Source organism: Alosa pseudoharengus, unplaced genomic scaffold (genome assembly GCF_046254945.1).
Source record: "Alosa pseudoharengus isolate Yale_2024_CS ecotype anadromous, Long Island Sound unplaced genomic scaffold, YU_APseudo_1.1 YU_APseudo_1.1_scf_17, whole genome shotgun sequence".
Classification (NCBI taxonomy): domain Eukaryota; kingdom Metazoa; phylum Chordata; class Actinopteri; order Clupeiformes; family Clupeidae; genus Alosa; species Alosa pseudoharengus.
Genome location: NW_027468640.1, coordinates 33,989,652 through 34,005,610, shown reverse-complemented (window position 1 = coordinate 34,005,610; position 15,959 = coordinate 33,989,652).

The following is a 15,959-nucleotide window of genomic DNA, read 5'->3' as shown; positions in this document are numbered from 1 at the left end:
TGATGGAGAGTAAAGACAGAGAGAGAGAGAGGGAGAGAGTACCCCACACATGGTCAGCTGGCTGATTTATGGATATGGACCCTTTTCAGCTGGACCGACCAGCCTTCTCTCTCCTCTTCCCCCTGTTCTCCTCAACCCCCCCAAAAGAGAGAGAATCCAAACACCTTTCACTCCTTCCCCCCTCGTGCCACCCTCCTGCTCAGTCCATCTGACGGCCAAATTATTCTCTTAGCAACGAGAATGATCTACAGAGCCCTCTAAAGAGGAACAGACCACAGAGGGCCTCTGCTGGCTTGGCAGACCCAACAAAAAATATAAATCCTAAAACAAATAAACAAGCTGAGGTGATTTAATACAAAAATTAAACACAAAACAAGCGTAGCCTGGGTGTGTACTATGTTGGCTTAAACAAATTTATTTTATGACATTAGAAAAAATGCAATAATAAAAGGGCTTTTTTCAACATAGAATTGATTTAATTCATACAATACTAAAAAAAAAACACATACTATGCATATATCCAAATGCCCTCTTTCAGCGTGCATATATTGTGTCTGACTGTACTTAGTCAGAGAAGGGTTGAGAGTATAGCAGGGTTGACTGAGGAGGCATAGCCGTGTTAGCAACACTCAGAGCCGTGGGCTCAGCGTGATGGAAGGCGGGCTGGCGTGCCGTTGGGCCTGTGGTGCTGTTCGCCTCGTCGCAGGGGTGACTCTTAAGCCCCTCTTTGAACAGAGCTATTGAACCCGGCTTAGGACAGCCATGAATGATTGCGGTCTAAACTACTTTCGGATCAGGGGAACAGTGGGCTTGTGATGGTGGTGTGTATGTGTGTGTGCGTGTGTGTGTGTGTGTGCATTTGTGTTTGTGAGTCGGGCTGTAATTTAGGCCTTGTTCTCCAGACTCCCCGCAAGCTCCCCATCTTCTCAGCACCCCACAACCCCTCCCTCCCACGCCACCATCACTGGGTATCTGCTTCCACTGTTGTCACAAACAATGAGTTCTGCAGTCTCTCACATTCTCCGCCATGATTACATCTTCACCTCCAAAATGGCAGCGTCCAAGCCTCCTTCATGGCTTGGCCTGCCTCGCTTAATTTAAGTGCACTAATTTATTCATCTCAAAGCGATAATTGCTCACCTTGACATAATTCAACTATGTCTCTGATTCGCTGTGGCAGATTGAGCTAATTGTGTTAACACTAGCAGGCACACTCCATGAGAGAGATGAAGGCTAATTCAGTCCTCCATTTTATAAAAGGAACAACAACTCAGACAAAAAGCATGACTCAGTGGTAGTTCTACCACTAACGGAAAATTGATGTCTGAATCTCCAGCCCACTCAATCTGTCCTGAATTCGAGTGACAACTTGTTTGTCTTTCATTGGGTCTCATTAACCTTGTGTTAAACTCGCTCCTCCAGAGCAACTGACACAAAGCTCTGGCTGTTTGAGTGCTGCGCTCTCTTCATGGTTGATGGGCCACCATCTCCGATGACTGAGGCATTCTCTAATCCGCATGAATTGCCTTTGGAGTTCTGACCTGCCAAACACATCACTGTAGAATGAGGAGAATGAAAAAGAAGCCCTGTTCATATAGGCAACAGAGAAGTACAGTAGAATAGCCATTCAACTAAATTGATGTTGCACATGAGGTTGAAATGTATACTGTAGGACATGTTCACATAGATGTAAGTATACACATACACTCCCACAGTCAAAATAGCCAACGTAAAGCGATATAGTGTATGTGTTGTCCCTTGGAATAGAACCAATGTCTATAGTGTGTTGCTAAGCCCATCTGCTACTATGACCTTGTTGTTCTTAGAGCGTTTTCATACCTATTTTGTTCCGAATCACGGGCTGAATCGATACAGTTTTTCTCCATTGTTCCCTGGTTTCGTTTGTGTTCACATGGCAGCATTTATATCGGAACAAATGATATAACAAACCCACGTGAGATTAAACGTTGGTCTACAAACAAACCCACGCGCGATTAAATTGTGACATTTCACAGCAGAAGATACAGTAGGCTACTATCCCGCAGTCACCTAACGCCACATTTAACATAGGTTATTAAGAGCTCATGTGTGTGCATGAGTGTGTGTGCGTATCCAAAGTCACAATACCAGCTAACCTACAGCATTGGCTGCACAAACTCCAGTGATCTCAGCAGGGGCGTGATGCCCTGATGCATCATGCCCCAGTCCTGATGCCCCCCCTGCATATATTCCATACTTTTCAAGGGCCCTCTCTCCATTGGGGCCCTGGTAATCAGTCCCACTTTTACCCCCAGTTGGCCGCCCCTGGATCTCAGGCTGTTCCACAAAGCCCCCGGCGCATAGCTGCACTTGCTCTTCACCTCTCAGCACCTGTTGCCTCACGAGCTCCTTAACAGGATTAGCTCAGTGGCATTTAAAAACTTTTTTTTCCAATTGGCAACAATTTACATTCGTTGGTCATCCTTCCCGCTCTGTGCCCTCTCCCCACAGCCACCTTAAGGCCTCTTCCCATTATTAACAGACGAAGTGCAAAAAAAAAAAGAAGGCCTGATTTTTGGAGACCGAGGCCCATCACAGTCCATTTGCCAATAATGAAGCGGAGGATTCACCGGATGGACTTTCATCTCTGGCGAATTATGGAAAGGCTACAGCGTGTTACTCCTTCATCGGGGGGCTCTGTCTCCTGTGGTCGGCCTGACATTTCCTGACGTTTATTTGTTTCCCCCGCACTCCTCGCGCCTTGAAGGTCAGTGTTAAATTGTTTTAGAGCGTGCAAATGAGGCAGACTCTCTGTCCTTTTTTTGGTTCTGTAAAAAAAAACTAGTCTTGAGACTGGGGGCTCCTTCACATTTTACACTTTCCTTGGGTTTGTTTCAAAATGCCCTTTGACCAAATCCTGGATCATTGAACTAAACCCACATATTGTACATATTAACCTAGCTCTGCATGTAGTTGCAACTCCTCTGCAATGATGGCCTGAACAATGGATGAAGCAGCATCAATTGGAGAGATCTTTGGCATCTGATAAATAAATCGATAGGCCTACTACTGTACATCATATGCATATGCTTCTATACAGCTTTACGATAATATGGAGGGACTTATTTATTTTATTTTTATTTAAAAAAAAAGCTAATACATATTGAGCTTGTGAGCTCTCTGATGTATATGGTTTCATCGATTACCTAACTCGAATCCCCCAGCCATCACCCTCCATCACCCTGGGACCGAAACAACAATCGCTTTATTTTGCAAAGCTATTTTCAGCGCATCCCTCGGGCCACCAGCCAGAAGCTATCCCGAGGAAGCTCGCTGCTCGCGCCCATTTCTGGGTCAAAAGAACTCCTTATTGTTTCATCTAAATCAGGCGTGCACCATTCGTTCTGTAATCCCCTGGCTTGGCACTGTGTATTTGAATATTTTATTGAAGATGGATGGATACCTAATCTTAGCTCAGAGCTGTGGCATTTTGTCACCAGTTCATTTTCAAATCACTCAGACACTACCCAGCTCTCATTTCCCTCTCTCTCTCTCTCTCTCTCTCTCTCTCTCTCTCTCTCTCTCTCTCTCTTTCTGTGACATGTGAGGACATGCTCAGAGAAGCTGTCAAACTGGGAAATAGGATTACATCTGAAAATGATTATTAATGAACATGCATTACTATCAAAGATACAGGAGAGGCTTTCCATTTCTGCTAATTACTATTCAATACTGTGACTTTCTATTCATCCATTAAAGATCTATACAAAGGCTTCACAGGTCATATTAATTGATGACTGTGCATAATTTATCATGCTAATGTCTACATCTTGTTATGCGATGCTATAGGCCTGGTTAGGCATTTAACATTATCTGTTAGACTTTTTTAACTATAAAAAAATGCCATGCATACCAACGCCCTTCCCAAAATGACCTTTAATTCATCAATATTCCTTTTGGCTTTATTTGAGTGAATTCGATATGCACACAGCCCCACTCATGAGGCTGCAGACAGAGGGTTAGGTAGGTGTGTGTGTGTGTGGGGGGGGGTGGGGGGTGGACCCTAAAAGCCTGGCAGTCTACTTCAGACTTCTGGAGTCACTGACACTAATACCTCAGTGTGACTGAAAATTAGATTAGGCCTCCACCATGATGAAGCGTACTTTTGCAATTAGGAACTTGATAAGTTAATTCAGATGTAAATGAATCTAACGTGCAATCACTCTCTGCAGTCACTTAAGTTTTTGATTTTCAGAGAGAGTGAGAGAGAGAGAGAGGAAGAGAGAGAATGCCTCCTTATTGAAAAAAAAGCTTGAAAAAAGTAATGATTCATTAATCAGACAAAATGATTTTTATTACTGCGGTGAAATGACATTTAAGTCAAACTTAATATGTAACCACTTCGGAGGAAATTGAATTCATTGCAAGCATATCAAATCAATGTGAGATCGCATACATGAAATATTCAAAACATTTAAATTTCACCTCTTTTCCCCCTGAACAACAGAGCACCAAGGTTCAGTGCATCATGATTTATTCCTTTGTTGTGTTCTCCTCATTAAATAATTGATTGTTACATCCTAATTAATATCATTAGAAAGTGCCCCAAAAACACAAATTGGGTACATAAAACAACTTACAGTTACCAAAAACTGAAGCGAACGCATGGTTTATGCATCGCATTAATCAAATATGAGGCCAAAGGATCGCAATTAAAATCATTAGATATGGATATTTACAGCATGTCCTGCCATGACCTTCACCTCCCGTCCAGGAAAACACAGCAGTGGCTTCAGGGCGTAACTTGTTAGCTTTATTTTCCTGCCTCTTGTGAATAACAGAGATGCACAGAGGAGACGTCCTTGTTTGACACGTGCAACCCCACACGCCGCAGCCTGGTATCTGTTTGGGCAGGAGGCGGAGGCTGGAGCCTTGCAGCTGGGTTAGCCCTGATCCAGTCTGTGCTGTGGCATGCGCCACTGTAGGAGTTGGAAAAGTAGGTTGCGCGCCAGGGCCAATTCCCATTATCTCAATAATTCAATGCTACAAGCACCCAGGATGATGAGACATTTCTGTGTATTTGGTTTCTGTGATTTTTTTTTCTGTCAAGACAGAAAAAAGAAACAAAATATGCTTTTCAGATATGTGCGTGAAACACAGTAACCAATCAGCATAATCTTGTTTGAAAGATTATATAAAGTAAAAACTTTATTGTCCACTACATACTGTAGAAATAAAGCATTTTCTTGGGTTGCTAAACACCAGACACTTTCATTTTTATGATTTACCCCCCTTTTCTTGGCTCGTTATTAATGAAGTGCTGTTATGTTATGAAATCACTTATTTGTGGTGGTTAGAACCTCAAAGGAGAAATGATGACAAGATCAACTAAGATAAGAAGAAAACCAAACAAATGGGAAGCAAATAGTTTGTTCCCGCTGAACTTTCCTCTTCGCACCTTCCCCTGCATTGATGAAGTTTGTGCCAGAACACCTTGTGTGAAGCCATCCATATCAGAATTCCAGGTTAAAAAAAAACAAAGTGACATTTTTTTTATTTCCTTGCTTCAAAGCGGCAGTGACATGCTAGCAATTAAAACTGAAGTGAGGTGTGTTTGTGAGTGTTCATGTGTGTGTGTGTGTACGGCAGGTTGTCAAATCCTGTTAATTGCTCTCTTCCTGCTGGTTTAAAGTTTTGACTCCCCCACCCACCCCCTCGGCCGCCCCCTCCAAGCTGTCACCACACGTACATTATTTACTGATCCAAATGAGAGAAAAACGTTTCGCCGACATTAATGACATCAGTTACCAGGAGGAGTGGATACAGAGCGAGAGAGAAGAACAAAAAGAAAAAAAGAAAAGAAAAAAAGATCTTCCAAACTAATTAATGTCAAAGTAGTTTCTGTTGTGTGAAACATCTTGGGGTATTATGAACCTTGGACCCCACATACTTAGTCTGTGTCTTTAATTGTGATGATATTCTTAGTAAGTCCTGGGCCACCAGAAACAGAATCAGACTGATGTGAGCTGGATGTTTAAATGTGTTTTTTAAATGTTAAATGTTTTTTTTTATTTAAATGTTTAAATTATTTCCTGTGTTGTAATTTCAAATATACACAGCAGAGGTGTTAAATTCCTATTGCTATAGGTAGGGGATTATAGGTATTGCTATACTGTAGGTAGGGGATTATAAATATTGCTATAGGTAGGGGATTATAGGTATTGCTATAGGTAGGGGATTATGGCATCAATGTAATGCATAATGTACTGAGAATCAGAACCCAGAATCTGAGAGTAAAAACTGATGAGACCAAGATCCGCCCTTCAGCATCCGGCAATACATCCCGCCCACCTGCTGTCAAAGTCATGCCAAAACTCAAGCAAGAATCTTTCAGAACTGAGAGAACTGAAACTAAATACTAAATTAAATGGTTACACATTTGACATAAAATGCTTGTAAAACATCAGTGACAGTGCTCTTGTTTAAAGAATGTTATGCAAAGCAACCTTTGTGGGCAAAAAACATCAAGGACAGAATAGTTATTGAGAGCATTTCACTTAAGTTTTCAAGCAGGCACATTCTCTCATTGGTGTTTTGTTGAAGTAGGCCCACAACACCTCCAGAGGACTCGACAAGTGATGTCTGGCATCCTGTGATGGATGGTGATGGTTTGTGACTTATGATGGATAAGGACACGTTACAAACATCAACAAGTACCACTCCAGAAACACAGCAACAATATTAGACATGTAATTTACTCATTTCAGGTCATATCAATTACTTTGTGAGCACCTTTGTCAGCAGCCTCAGATATCTCATTTTGCAGTTACACTTTTTACAGTTCTTTTTCAGTGATGATACTGATCATGTTTACAAGGAATGGCAATTGCATGAATTCTGAAGAAAGAATAGATAATGACATGATTGAATTGAATTGAAGTGTCTGAAAATGTGTGTGTGTGTGTGTGTGTGTGTGTGTGTATGTGTGTCAATGTTTTTGAGAGAGCAAGACACAGTGTTAAGATGAGCCACAGCACCAGTCACTCTTGAGTGATGTCGTCCTTCAGCTATGGTGACTTGCACGGAAGTACCTACTAAGCAATTTATTTAAAAAAAATGGTTTAAATACCTTTCTAACTCGCCGTAGCCTTCTTAAGAAAAACCCAGGGACAGCACTTTCTCTCTCTTTCAGTCCCTCTCTCTTAAACTCTTAAATCACATAACTTGATTTGCAAGCCTTTTTCCTCAAAAGAAAGCACTAAGGAAGTAAATCTTGGCATTAAAAACTGGTACATTTTTATCTTGCATAGACAGTAAGCCTCCTTGCTCCCTATTCAGTCAATGGTAAATTGCCAATTATGGTGGTAATTCTTTGCCACCATGGCACACAGACTTATGTAGAGAGGCCGTGATCTGTTGCAGAGCTGGTTGCCTGTCGGATATGACCTAAGGGTTAGTGTGTATTTCTTTAGCACTTAATTAATGGGCCAAGGCAATACCTTCCTCTGCGGAGATGTAGTCCCTTTATTTAAATTGATATAATACTAGGGCGTCTTTGTGGAGAGGGTAGAGGCTTGGGATTTTGAGAAGCAAATCTATTATTAAAATAAATGTAATATCAATTTTGATGAGTCCATAGCTAATAGAATAATGAACTGTTCATCTGCTTTGTGCAGATGACTGGTAAAGTGTATGAATTTATGTGTACAGTATGTGCATCGAATTATGCTGTCAATTCTCACCTTCAAATTAAAAACAAGATTCTGTTGATCTTCATGATCTTCACTACTTTTCGAAAATGTGAGGTGTGTATGTATACGTGTGTGTGTGTGTGTGTGTGTCAGGGCACACATTTGCCATTGCATCTAAGGATTTCTGTCCAGAGTTCTGCTTATTCCCCCTTAGCAGCCTGGTATGGAAATCATTTAATTCCTTCTCATGTGGCCCTCAGCAAGAAGGCCATTGTTATGTTATTATGACAGTGCAGACTCAAGTAGGCAATGCTAGAGTACCTCCTTTCTAATTTTCCATTCAGTCTGCATAGCCTCACTCATGTCTAAACAACACACTCATTTGCTAATGGCTGGTAAAACAGCCAGGATAGGTCTTGCCCTGGGACATTGAGTATGTCAAGTTGAAGTTGTTCCTCCTTAAATCAATTAAAATACAGTGTATGAGCTGGGTGCACAGGGGTTGCAGCAATTAGTGAAATTAGCTTGAAATAAATAAATAAATAAATACAACATTGCAGAAACAATAACAGAGTTGTGCATATAAGGCTAAGATCTGGGTTGTTGGTATGTTTACCTTAAGGGACAGTATGGTGATTGGGAGTAATGTGTTCCAAACTCTTAAAACAAATGTGTTGTCCCTATCTGGACACAAAGATGTGTTAAAAAACAATGTAAGTTGTGTTGTTTTCAACACATTCGTTTTTACAGTGTACATATACCTATGGTACACGTGCTGCACCCCATAAAACATGTGAATGACAAACAATGGATCAACTGATTGCAAAATCCATTGATCTCAACCGCTCCGAAAATGCTGGGAATATCGAACACTTCATTCTTCTTGTACTCCTTTTCATCTTTCCCTCAGTTCTCCAATTTTTGCCAAGCTATCGGTCTCATGGGACTTTTTATTGTTGTTGACCAGAATCCACAACATTGTGGGTAGTGCCACATGTCGGACCACAATAAACAATCAATGCCACTGCATGGGGAAATGAGCCGCTCTCGCCAGAAATTGACCCACAAAGGGCCAAAATACATATATTAGGGCCAATACATAATACTACAATACCTTTAAGGGCTACGAAACATTTAACTACAGACAGTCTGAGTGGAATTTAGTGGAAGTGTGACTTACTAGCTAGAGATAATGTTCAGAGATGATTTTACTCTTTATCCTCACTGATCCTCCATTCTGATTTCATTGGTATTTTTTATTATTATTTTCATTTTTTAACAGTAGAGAATTTCCCCATCTAAGCACCTGCTAGAACTTTTTGAGGCTTGCTTAGATTGGTGCGGTATTGCCATAATGGCAGTCTACTTTTAGCTGTGATACCTTAATTCCAAGATATTACTTCCTTTCATCCCTATCTCTATGACGTCTGATATTCCTCCATGAGGTTTCTATCATTTCTTCTAAACCCCCTCTTTCCAAGTCCTTTCCCATCCTCCCCCTGTCTCTCTTCCTCTCACTCACTCCCCTGTCTCTGAACAGAGCACACTGTAATGTAATGCTGTGATGTAGACAGTTGCCCCAACCCTTAGTCCAGCAAACACAACACACAAGGGCACCCACAAATTCTTCAAAAATCCACTACATTTAGTTCACTGGGATACTGATATTTATAGTATGTACTCTCTGTGTCAACTCCAGGCTCTGAAAGATAGAAAGAAATTGTACATTTGTGTACAGTTGAGTTGTGTACAATTGTGTTTGCACCACTGTGCTACAGTGGTGACCTAACCGCCCAACTGCAACACTGTGATATTGGTTAGATTAGATTCAACTTTATTGTCATTGTGCAGAGTTTGTGTCTAACCAGAAGTGCAAAAAAGCAGAAAAGTGCAATGTGATATAAAGTAGTTGGTGCATAGACAGGACAAAATATATAGTGCAGTGTAGTGTACAGTTGTTTTCAGAAGGTGGTTTAGAGTAGTATAAATTAAATATAAGTATGTCCAGTGTACTAGCAGTAACCTTATAAGAGCAGAATAAATATGGCTATGTAATATGAACAATGTATGAACAACATGTACAGATATGTGCAATGTAGTGGCAGTACCATTAGTAGTAGTAAGAACAATATAGGTACATGTATGTGCAGTGTATTAACAGAATATATTACAGAAGAACGGAATAAATATAGATATTTAATATGAACCATATTGAAACCCGAAAACCAACAGTGTGGCCATAGTAACAATTGCTAACTCTCGCTCCCTCCTGTGCTTCATATAATCTGCAGACTCATTCATCATTACACTCAAAGTGTTACTAATGGAAGGCAGCATAAAAACCTTTCTATTGTTTCCATAGATTCCATATGGATTACATGTACAGGCTAACATCAGACCCTCTAATCTCAGTTGAGATTAAAAATGGGTCTAGGGACCTTTCATTCACTTCTGATCTCCAAGTGAACACCAGTGAACATGTCTTTCTTGTAAACGAAGGTTTTGAATGTAGTTGTTTACACAATTCCAAATTAAATACACGTCTAAGTAGTTTCACACTGGCGCTATCAGCGTAGCCATTGTTTGTGTTGAACAGCACAGCAAATTGTAGTCCTCTGTCTGTTATCATATAGAGACCGCTAGAGACCGGATATCGGCTTCAGTGGGAATGTGTCCAGACAGACATGCAGTAAATTCAAATTTGCTAACATCTTTGTCTGGGTTCACCCAGGGTACTACACAGACACATCAGCACAGTAATCCACACCATCATGACAAATTTAATATGAATATAATGAATGTGTAACGAATTTATAAATGTAATGGTTTCCCTCTTATCCTAAGGCATTAAATGTTGTTATGCTTGTGACAGGTCCAAAAACACGTCCTTGACTAGGCGAGACCACTTATTCACCAGTGGTAATTGATAAGTCTTGCTACTTTGGTTTGACCAGCCCCCAGAGCAGTGACATGAGTTTTAAAATGTACTAATTGAAGGTGCCATAAGTTGCCATGGCAGTTTTCAGAGATTTAGTTGTCCCTTTTTTCATTACAATATTTCTCTCTCTTCAGATGTCTCACACAGCCGGCATGTTTTGGCACCAGACAGAGGTGTAGCAGGTAGGAGGCACTCTTGGAAGTGAGATATTTCACACTTCCATGCTCTCTCTCTGCAGTGCTCAAAAATATATAAACGGCTCGATGACCATGCTGTCACCTAGCTGTGAAAACAAGTGAAGTAGGGTTCTAATTTGACAGCTATGAAGTGCCATTTCAACAGCTGGCTTTTTTACAGTTATGTACTGTACATGTCCTTCAGTTATTTTAGCACGCTCTGGAACAGCTCACATACAGTGTTCTCTGAGAGCGATGGTGGTACCATCCGCACGGCCAAGGTACATTAGTGCCCTTCACCCTGCTGCCTTTCCGCACCCACCCACACACACACACACACACACACACACACACACTCACATTTTGCTGAAATTAATCACCATCACTTGGTATACAATTAAAATATGCCAAGTAAACACCAATAGCGAAAGCTTGGCTAATTCTTCAAACGTAACCTTTTCCACCCTTTTGCATGCACAACCGTGTCCAACAGACCACACTGGGGAAGGCCAAGAAGGGAGATGGGGGGGGGGGGTCAGATACAAGTTGCTTTAGAAACACTGGTGGCTCTGGCTGGGCACCTTTGCAGGTAATTGAAGGTGATGTGTTTCATGCGTAAATGCTCCAGACACTTTCCAATTCATCAGACGCCCCCGTGCGTATATATGCATGGGAGTACACGCGACCCAGATAAATTCAGCAGTGGCGCGGAGGATGAAATATGGCTCCCAGTGGGGGCCAAAGGGAGCGCTGTTCCGGGGAGAGAGGAGAGGCGCAGGAGCAGGGGCCTTAAGAAGGACCCGCGGCTGATCCATCAATGTCAGCTAGCACCACCGGCGCAGCGGAGCCGCCGCCGCGAGACAGACGCCACACGCGGCAACTCTGGACTCGCCAAAGCAATGTGGGACATGTGTGTGACAGAGACAGAGAGGGGGTGCCTACATGGACCACCATGTTGGAGGGGCCCCTTTTGTTTGTCACAGGAGACGGAGAGACCGAGAGAGAAAGAGAGAGAGAGAGAGGGAGAGAGGATCTTTGGGGAGACGAGTACAAGTAGGCCAGGTGCGTGAGTGTGTGTGAAGGTTGTGACAAGGTCTCTCCCTCTCCGCTCTCTCTCCCCCACACAGTGTTCTCTCCGGAGTTAAGGGAGGTGTTGTCATATTTATAATAATAACCGCAGTCTCCACGGATATGCCAGGGGTTTTTGAAGAATGAAGCCATGCAAGACTGTTTGCTATAATTGTGCAATTTAAGAAAACATTCACAGAACTGTTCTTTCTACAAATTCATTTTTTTCTGCGAGATATTACTATTTATATTAATCCTGCCATGTTTGGGTTTTATGTGATGGTATGGACTTTTCAGGGGGGAAAGGCAGCTTACTTAAAGGCTTTGTTGCATTCCCTGATTTTTCCCCCACACCTACAGTAGATGAAAGCCCAGTGAAAAGAAGCTTCCGCTGCATATACTGTATTTGGGAAATCAGCTTGCTCCAGTTAGGCTATATTTTTGTACTAATGTGTGTGTGTGTGTGTGTGTGTGTTTGTGTGTGTGTGTGTGTGTGTGTGTGTGTGTGTGTGTGTGTGTGTGTGTACAATAACATAAATAGATGAAAAGAATGGCAGCTATATTGTATACATGTCTATAATGTAGTACCACCCTCTGTTCTCTTATTCACACACAAACACTGTCACTGACAAAGGGGGCGCGAACAGCAAGCCGCTAACGATGATTTAAAAAATTCATGCCAAATGCACCCGTTATTGTGTGGTCGCTGGCTCGCGGGGTTATTGTAGCTCTCTTTTTGCAGCATATGCTTCGCTGAAAGCTGTGCCTGGCGAGTGATTTGCATAGCCACATTTATGTATTTATTCATGTCGAAAATTGGGCAAGCGTTCCGAGTGATACTTTCATGGGCGCTCGGCTTTGTGGCCTTTCTAATATCCTCGGCTGTTTGCTCTTTGCTGCGATCTGAAAGTCGTTCGTGGCTCTCCTTACCGCTCTCCGCACCAATCAAATCCACCACCACCACCTCCTCCATGAGGACAGGAAGCAGTCGTCATGGTGACGCTTATAACCTCTTAATTTCGAGGAACGATCTTGAGTGCTCTGTGTAATTTTCATGTTTTTCGCTCGCTCCCTCCCTCCTTGTTCTCTCACGGCTTGTCTGCCTCTCAACAACCCATTTTTTCTGTCTCTCACACACTCTAACACTTCACTTATTTTTCATCACATGACTGAACTGTCAGCCAAAGCACTCTCCTGTATGCTGTATGTTGGCGTGTCACTGTATAGAACAATATGTGAGTTAATGTGAGTGTGTGTGTGTGTTTGTGTGTGTGTGTGTGTGTGTGTGGGGGGGGGGGGGTGTAATATAGCTTTCCTCGATGAAAATGAGCGTAACGGGGGAGACAGTTACAGTATAAAGTGAAGTCTCCGACTCAGGCGCAGGTGAGTGTCCTTTACTTTAGACAGTGAACAAAGGTACAGAAACCCAAAACCCCACAAGAGTATCCTAATGTCCAGAACACAGTTCAGCACACGGTTATTCCAAGAACAGATCTGAAATGTTCATCCAAGAACAGATCTGAAATGTTCATCCAAGTAGTGGGGTGCCCGTTCAAAACATGCTATTCTTGTAGAAGACCTGTAGCCCTTTTACATACCCGCAGGTAGGCCTGCTTTAGAACTAAATGTACCGCAGAGCGGTACAAAATATGACCGCCGCCCAGTCCAGCACATTTTTTCCACAAAAAGAAATCACGCTGAAAGGCCTATATGATTCTAACTGTCTCACTAAATTGCATTATCCACACTCAATTCTCACTGGTATCTGCTAGACAACAAGTACCAAAACATGATTAGTTCATAGATTTCACATGTAAAATTCATTTTATACAACCCCACCTCCATCTTGCCTGTTTATAATTCTGAGAAATTCTTGATTGTTTGTGTTATGTTTATGTTATGTGTGTGTGTGTGTGTGTGAGTGTGTGTGTGTGTGTGTGTGTGCGTGCGTGCTTGTGTTTGTGCCTGCGTATGTGCCTGTGCATGCAAGCGTACATATGTCTACTGTGTGAGTATGTGTCATACGTATGATTACTGTGAATGTATGTGTGTGTGTGTGTGTATCTGTGCACATGTGTGCACATGAAATGGGTTAACATGACCCCTGGAGGCAAACATACAGAAAAAAATGGTCATCCTAGGCCCTACAGTTCTCAAGATATTCACAGAGAACTGTGTCTGCCCTACCCTCCTTTCGGGGGGTCCAGTCCAGCGGGGGGGCTACAGATCAAAACGAAAAATGACGGTTCCATGCTATCCATGTGGGGGTACATGCCCACCAAGTTTTGTGTACCCCGGTCTTTCAGTGTCCCGGGAATCCTTGTTGGTGTACGTCACTAAATGTACACATAAATTATTTTATTGTAAGGCCCCCCATGAACGAAAGTACACAAAACTTGGCATGCATTCGGAGGGTGTCATAATGATCCTACACTTTTAATTTCGTGCAGTTTTGACCTTGTCAGCCAGAGATATTGTGATGAAAACACCTAATTTTTTGCTTTTTCATTTTTAACTAGGTGGCGCTATACATAAAATAAGTGGTAATGGGATGGGTTGACATGCCCCCTTAAGACCAACATACATAAAAAAGGTGGACCTCCTAGGCCCTACGGTTATCGAGATATTCACAGAAAACTGTCTCCGGCCACCTACAGGCCAGTTGGTGTATAGTAACATAAATTAATTTATTGTGTGGCCCCCCATGAACGGAATTCCACGAAACTTGGCGTGCATACAGAGGGTGTCATAATGATCCTACACTTCCAATTTTGTACAGTTTTGACTTTGTTAGGTCACAGATACCTTCAATTACAACACCTCATTTTTACTTTTTTGTGTTTAACTAGGTGGCGCTATACATGAAATGAGTGGTTATGGAATGGGTTGACATGGCCCCTTGAGATCAACATACAAAAAAAAAATGGTCCTCCTAAACCCTACGGCTTTCAGTGTCCCGGGAATCATTGACAGAAATTTGGGCATGCGAAAAAGAAAAAAAAAAAAAAAAAAAAAAAAAATCTGACTAAACCTATATGCTTCGCTGCGCGGCGGTCATAAATAGCATGATAGTAGGAAAAAACATAATTCCAACTAAGCATTCAATAATGCTCATAATGAACATGCAGTGAGCATAATTAAGCATTACTGCATTTTACATTTGTTACAGATCTAAAGGACATAGGCCTAGGCCTAACAGTAACAGCTATTTTGTGTTTTTCCAGGAGCACTTGTGCGCCCAAGTTAAAAAATTTAGGAGCACAGACTAAAATCTGGGGGCACAGTCAGTTCTGTACTTAACCCATTTCACCCCATCGGTCACAATTGTGACCGAAAAGAAATATGTACTTATAAGCCTCTAAAACTGTAACTGGGGAATATCCCAATACTCTTTCAGTAAATATTGAAACAATAGAGTGTTTCAATGAAATGTGTGCAGTGTCAAATGTTTTGAGTAAATTGTCACATGACCAGAGCTGTTTACTTCCTGGTTGCACCTTGAGAAGAGGATGACGGCCTCACAGCTCCCAAATAAAAGGTTTTTAAAGTATGTTAAAATAAACATAGGACAAATATTTGTTGTACACATGGTCTTTAAGGTGTCTAGTTATGTATACATTTATAATTATGACCGCCGCGCCGCGCAGCAATTTTTTTTTTTTTTTTTTTTTTCGCATGTCCAAATTTCCGTCAATGATTCCCGGGACACTGAAAGACCGGGGTAGATGAAACTTGGTGGGCATGTAACCCCATATGGATAGCATGGAACCATCCTTTTTCGTTTTGATCTGTAGCCCCCCCGCTGGACTGCACCCCCCGAAAGGAGGGTAGGGCAGACACAGTTTTCTGTGAATATCTCGAGAACCGTAAGGTGTAGGAGGACCATTTTTTTTGTATGTTGATCTCAAGGGGCCATGTCAACCCAATCCATAACCACTCATTTCATGTATAGCGCCACCTAGTTAAACACAAAAAAGTAAAAATGAGGTGTTGTAATCGCAGGTATCTGTGACCTAACATAGTCAAAACTGCACGAAATTGGAATTGTAGGATCATTATGACACCCTCTGAATGCACGCCAAGTTTCGTGGAATTCCGTTCATGGGG